This window comes from Callithrix jacchus, chromosome 1 (assembly GCF_049354715.1).
Source record: "Callithrix jacchus isolate 240 chromosome 1, calJac240_pri, whole genome shotgun sequence".
Classification (NCBI taxonomy): domain Eukaryota; kingdom Metazoa; phylum Chordata; class Mammalia; order Primates; family Cebidae; genus Callithrix; species Callithrix jacchus.
In genome coordinates this window covers 128,276,437-128,282,889 of record NC_133502.1, presented here as the reverse complement: position 1 = coordinate 128,282,889, position 6,453 = coordinate 128,276,437, and positions in this window count along the sequence as shown.

The following is a 6,453-nucleotide window of genomic DNA, read 5'->3' as shown; positions in this document are numbered from 1 at the left end:
ACCCATTTCCCTAGCTTTTGCATCATAGAGAGGGAAAATACTCCTAGGTCAGGCAAGACATGTCCTTTGGGCAATGGGCAGCTATGTGAAGAGAGAAAGGGTCAGAATGTGTCCCTTGCCTCCAGCCTCCTCAGCCACTCAAGGTCTCCTGACTCCTCCCTCCCTCCATGTTCTGTGCCCAGCTAGAAGGCAGGAGTGCCTGCCAATCTGGGTGTTGAACTGCAAGGAAATTCAGGAAAAACGTCTCCTGTTTGAAGGTACATGAGCTCTTTCTTAAGAGTAAGTTCTTAGTTTTACAAATTACTTCCTATTCTAAGATTCTGTCCTTTGACTTTATATCAGGAGAAAATTCTCACTCTTACACTGAATGACAATTAAGCTGGCATCAATCCCACTTGACTTGGAAATTAAAGGGAACACTGGCACAAGAAATTTCAGAGGCCTCAATGAATGATTGCCAACTTTCACTTGTGGACTTTTTATATGGCTAGAATTGACACATGTTGAGGTAATCTGCTCAGAATTCTTATTCAGGTAGTTTATCAGAAATTATGTGTGACTTGCCCAGGTGTTCATTTCATTACTTAGGTAGCAGGGTGGAGTTTTAATTTGGCAAAAACCTCTGAAATCTCTGCCTCAGGTTAGAGACCCAACATTTAGATTGCTTCTCTCTTAGATGGCCCTATTTAATATGTTAAATAATTTTCCAGTGTACGATGTCTTGTATTTGCTTTGTCTTCCTCAACTCTCTATTAAGCCTGAATTCACCAAAGCTGAAAGCGGCTCCCTAGACCAGTAATGATTACTTTTCTTTGCACTCATGCCCATTTGTTACCTTTGATCTACATCTCTTCCATCATTTTGCTTCTGTTTTTCCCCTTAATTTCCATCTAACCTGGGCTGAATATCTGTTATATTTTGTTAGTTTTTTTCCTCCAGGGGGATATTAACTTCAATTCTTACATTTTTATCACATTTACATAATACATTTTTTTGGTCCTCATGTACTGCGATACACAAAGCAAAACTTTTGCTTTCTATGAAAAAGGAAATGAGAAAGATATCTGGTGTCTTGCATGCTGTGTAGAACAATTGTATAGCTCATTTACTTTATTATATTTAGATACCATTATTGACCTTAGGAAACAGATGGCTTTAAAAAAATTTTATAAGAATGAACTAGAATTGGGATGTCCCCAGGTTCTTTGGGAAATCTGAACATTAATGCAAAAATTGTTTTGAAAAATCAAATTGGCTAGGCGCAGTGGCTCATGCCTGTAATCCTAGCACTTTGGGAGGCCAAGGCGGACGGATAACCAGAGGTCAGAAGTTCAACACCAGCTGACCAACATGGCAAAACTCCGACTCCACAAAATATACAAAAATTAGCCGGGCATGGTGGCACATGCCTGTAATTCCAGCTATTTGGGAGGCTAAGGCAGGAGAATCACTTGAACCCGGGAGGTGGTGGTTGCAATCAGCTGAGATCACACCATTGCACTCCAGCCTGGATGACAAATGCAAAACCCCATCTCAGAAAAAAGAAAAAAGAAAGAAAACGAAAATCAAATTGATGTTTTCAATTGTGTATTCTTATTGGGGGTATTATAGGTAAATTGTGTCTCTTCTAGGAAACAGATCAATTGGTCTGGATTTTTAAAATTTATTCAGCTACTCTGTGTATAATATTTTGATTGGAGAGCTTAATACATTTACATTTAGTGCTATCATTGATAAGTAAGGACTTACTCCAGCTGTTTTGTTGTTTTCTGGTTGTTTTGTGATCTTCTCTTTCTTTTTTTTTCCTTCCTGACTTTAGTTAAGATGATTTTTTTCTGGTGATATTATTCAGTTTCTTTCTCTTTTTTTGGTATTCATTGTACATTTTTTTGTTTGAGGTTACCATGAGACTTGCAAATACTATATTATAACCCTTAATTTTAAGTTGATAACACCTTAACACTGGTTGCATAAACAAACACACAAGCAAAAACAAAACTAATAAAAATACTGGACTTTAGCTCCATCATCTTGCTTTGCAACATTTTGTGTACTTACTATTACCAGTAAGTTTTGTATTTTCAGGTGATTACTTATTGCTCATTAATGTTGTTTTCCTTTTGATTGAAATACTCCTTTAGCAATTCTTGGAGGATAGCCCAGGAATTCTTTAAATTCCCCAGCTTTTGTTTATCTGGGAAAGTTTTCATTTCTCCTTCATATTGGAGGGTATTTCCACCAGATACAATATTCTACGGTGAAAGGTTTTTTTGTTTTTTGTTTTTTAAATATCATGTGTCTCTCCTGTAAGGCTTCCCCTGAAAAGTCCACTGCCAGATGTATTGGAGCTCCAGTGCATGTTATTTGTTTCTTTTCAGTGGCTGCCATTAGAATCTTTTCTTTACTCTTGCTCTTTGTGAGTTTGATTCTAAATGCGTTGACATAGTCTTCTTTGAGTTAAATCTGCTTGTATTTGGATATTGATATGCTTCTCTAGTTTTCAGAAATCCTCTGTTAGTATCGCTTTGAATATATTTTCTACCCCATCCCTTTCTCTACCTCCTCTTGAAGGCCAGTAACTCATAGCTTTGCCCTTTTGAGGCTATTTTTCAGATGCTATAGGTTTGCTTCATTGTTTTTATTCTTTTTCTTTTCTCTTCTCTGTGTATTTTCAAATATCTTGTCCTCAAGTTCACTTTCCTTCTTCTGTTTGATCTATTCCGCTATTAAAAGACTCTGATGCATACTTTAGCATTCCAATTGCATTTTTCAGCTCCAGAACTTCTGCTTGATTCTTTCTAATTATTTCAGTATCTTCATTAAATTCTTCTGACAGAATTCTGATTTTCTTCTCTGATTTATCTTGAATTTCTTTGAGTTTCCTCAAGACAGGTATTTTGAATTCTCTGTCTGAAAACTCATGTATCTCTGTTTCTCCAGGATTGGTCCCTGATGCAGTATTTAGTTCATTTGTTGAGGTTGTGTTTTCCAGGATTATCTTGCTACTTGTAGATGTTCAACTGTGGGCATTGAAGAATTAAGTATTTATTGTAGTCTTCATAGCGGGGCTGTGTGTACCCATCCTTCCTGGGAAGGCTTTTGGAATATTAAGAAAACGTGAGTGTTGTGATCTAAGCTGTATCTGCTTTAGGGGTCCTCCAAGCCCAGTAACACTGTAGTTCTTGATGACTCATAGGGGAACTGTGATATCTTGGTGGTCTTGGGTAAGATCCAGAAATTCTGGAGTATGAGGCACAGACTTTTATTCTTTTCTTTACTTTCTCCCCCAAAAATGGAGTCTCTCTCTCTCTTTTCTAAGCCACCTGAAGCTGAAGCAGTGTGACACAAGAACTTTTGTGGCCAATACCACTATGACTGTGCTCTATCAGACCTAAAGCCAACACAGCACTGGGTCTCACCCAAGGCCTGTTGTAACCACTCACTGGCTACTGCCCCAGGAATCCACAGTGAGCAGGTGGCAAAGCCAGGTCTATGTCTTGCCCATCAGGGTGGTGAGTTTCCCCCAGTCCTGAATGGGTCCAGGGGTGCCATCTGGAAGCCAGGGACTAGAGTCAGAAACCTGAGGAGTCTGCCTGGTTTTCTACCACAGCTGAGCTGGCACTCAAATCACAAGACACAGTCCTTCCATATATTCCCTTCCCTTTCCAATGGTTGAGGAGCCTCACCTTGTGGCCACTACCACCACAGACTCGTGCGGAGTACTGCCAAACTACCACCAATGTTCCCTTAAGATTCAAGGTCCTTTAGTCAGCTTCTCATGAATGCTACTCGATCTGGGACTCACTTCAGGGAAATGGGCTCCCCTTTCCCAGGGCAGGTCCAGAGATGCTATCCAAGTAGCCTACATCAGATTCACCAACAGGCTGGCTGAGCAGCTTAGTGCCTAGTACTAGGACCTTAGTGTCCCAGAACTTAGAACATTGGATTGTCCCTACTATGCTTGCCATAAAACTCAATGTTACATTAAGAGCAACAAAATTAATGATAAATATCAAAGGTGACGTAGGTCACAAATATTCTGACTTGATCATTAAATATCTTATAATGTATTATATAATGTATTAACTGCATGTTCTCGCTTATAAGTGGGAGATAAAGGACTAGAATTTATGAACACAAAGAAGGAAACAATAGACACTTGGGTCTACTTCAGGTTGGGAGGTGGGAGGAGGGAGAGAAGCAGAAAATATAACTATTTGGTGCTGGGCTTAATTAAACCTGAGCAATGAAATAATATATAAAATAAGCCCCTGTGACTGGTTTTTTCTTGGCTTATCTAATCCCCTGTCTTTTAATTCTAGGTATGTAAATGCAATCATTTCATTGTCTGAGTGGATTTATTAACTAGGTAGAATACTTGCACAAGGCTAATATCTATTATCCTGCCAAAGAGGGTTGGTTTTACACCAAATGGAGTCTGGTTGCCTGTCTCTTGGGAGGTGGTTGGTGTCATTCCTCCCTTTTCTCCTCAGAGTTGACCACATGTGGACACACAATTGAATGAAAGGAATAAATTCCAATGTTCAATAGCAAGTTGTTAACATTCTAGTATATTTAAGTAACTAGAAGAGAGGCTTTGAAATGGTACCAACAAAATTAATGATAAATACTAAAGGTTACATATGTCACAAATATTCTTAATTGATCAGTAAATATCTTATGCATGTACCAAAATAGCATATGTACCCTATGAATATGTACAGATATATAATGTGTCAATTAAAGATTTTAAAATATATGCAATAATAAAATACAAAAAAATGTGGATTAATTGATAGAAAAGTCAGATGGCAGGTCTTGCAAAGCTGAGGGAAGTTCATAGATTCAGGAGTTGCTCTCCCCTGAGTACCCTGAAGATGAGTCATTTTCTTGCCTTTGTGTGTCTTAACACTGGCCTTCATTCATCCCCTCTGCCAAAGCCCCTAGTTCCCAATTTCAATGCATTATATTTTGTGAACTTACACTTTGTGATTGTGTAAGTGGAAAATCACTTCTCTTCTTTCATTTTCATGACAAAAAAAGCTCAATATCACTGATCATTAGGGAAATTCAAATTAAAACACAATGAGATACCATCTGACACCAATCAGAATGGCTATTAATAAAAAGTCAAAAATAAATGCCAATGAGGTTGAGGAGAAAAAGGAACAATTATACACTTTTGGGAATGTAAATTAGTTCAAACATTGTGGAAAGCAGTGTGGCAATTCCTCAAAGAGCTAAAAGCAGAACTACCATTCAACTGAGGAATTCCATTCCTGGGAATATACCCAAAGGAATATAAATCATTCTGCCATAGAGACACATTCATGTGAATGCTCATTCCAGCACTATTTACAATAGCAGAGACATGGAATCAACCTAAATGTCCATCAGTGACAAACTGGATAAAGAAAATGTGGTACATATGCACCATGGAATACTATGCAGTCTCAGAAAACAATGCGATTATGTCTTTTGTGGGAACATGGATGGAGCTGGTGAGTGTTACCCTTAGACAACTAAGAGAGGAACAGTAAACCAAATACTGCATGTTCTCACTTATAAGTGGGAGATAAAAGACTAGAACTTATGAACACAAAGAAGGAAACAATAGACACTTGGGTCTACTTCAGGTTGGGAAGAGGGAAAGGAGCAGAAAATATAACTATTGGGTGCTGGGCTAACAACTGAGTGATAAAATAATATATACAACAAACCCCCATTACATGTGTTTACCTATGTAGCAAACCCTTACATGTATTCCCAAACCTAAAATAAAGGTTAAAAATGAAAATTTAAAAAATAAACACTGCAAAAAGAACCAAATGGCAATAATGTGTACATAACAAAACTTTTAGCTATGAATCATGTTGAAAAAAATGGTAGATATTCTTTCTAAGGTGAATGGAAAACAATGTAAATGTAGAAATCTCACTGACGATTGAGTATATGAGTCTAGATTTAATGATAAATGCCATGGGTGGAGGGATAAATTGTGATTTGCATATCTGGTAATGAGAACATGGGAATGCAGAAAATGTTTGTTTGATAGAGTCATCTGCAAACTATTTGATACCTGTGTCAGGAAGATATAAGGTTATATCTCACTGCTTGCTCAATTATATTCGTACTTAGTAGACTGAGGCAGTGCTTAGGTAGTGGGAAGAAACCTAGCGGCATATTTTGAGGGCACTTGAAACCAACCAATACAGGAATATCTTACTGCCAGAAGTAACCCATGCCCTGCAAAGGGGGTTGAGTTAGGGAAGAGTTGGAGGTCAGAACACATGGCTGTGCGCATATTGATCAAGTTATACTTTGTCACTTCAGAACATAGGGTGTCAATAGAGATATGACACTTACTTTGGAGTGAGATGGTACCATGAAAAGATGAAAATAATGTTGGCTTTGGAATTTAAATTCCCACACCCATCATACCTGCAAGTAACT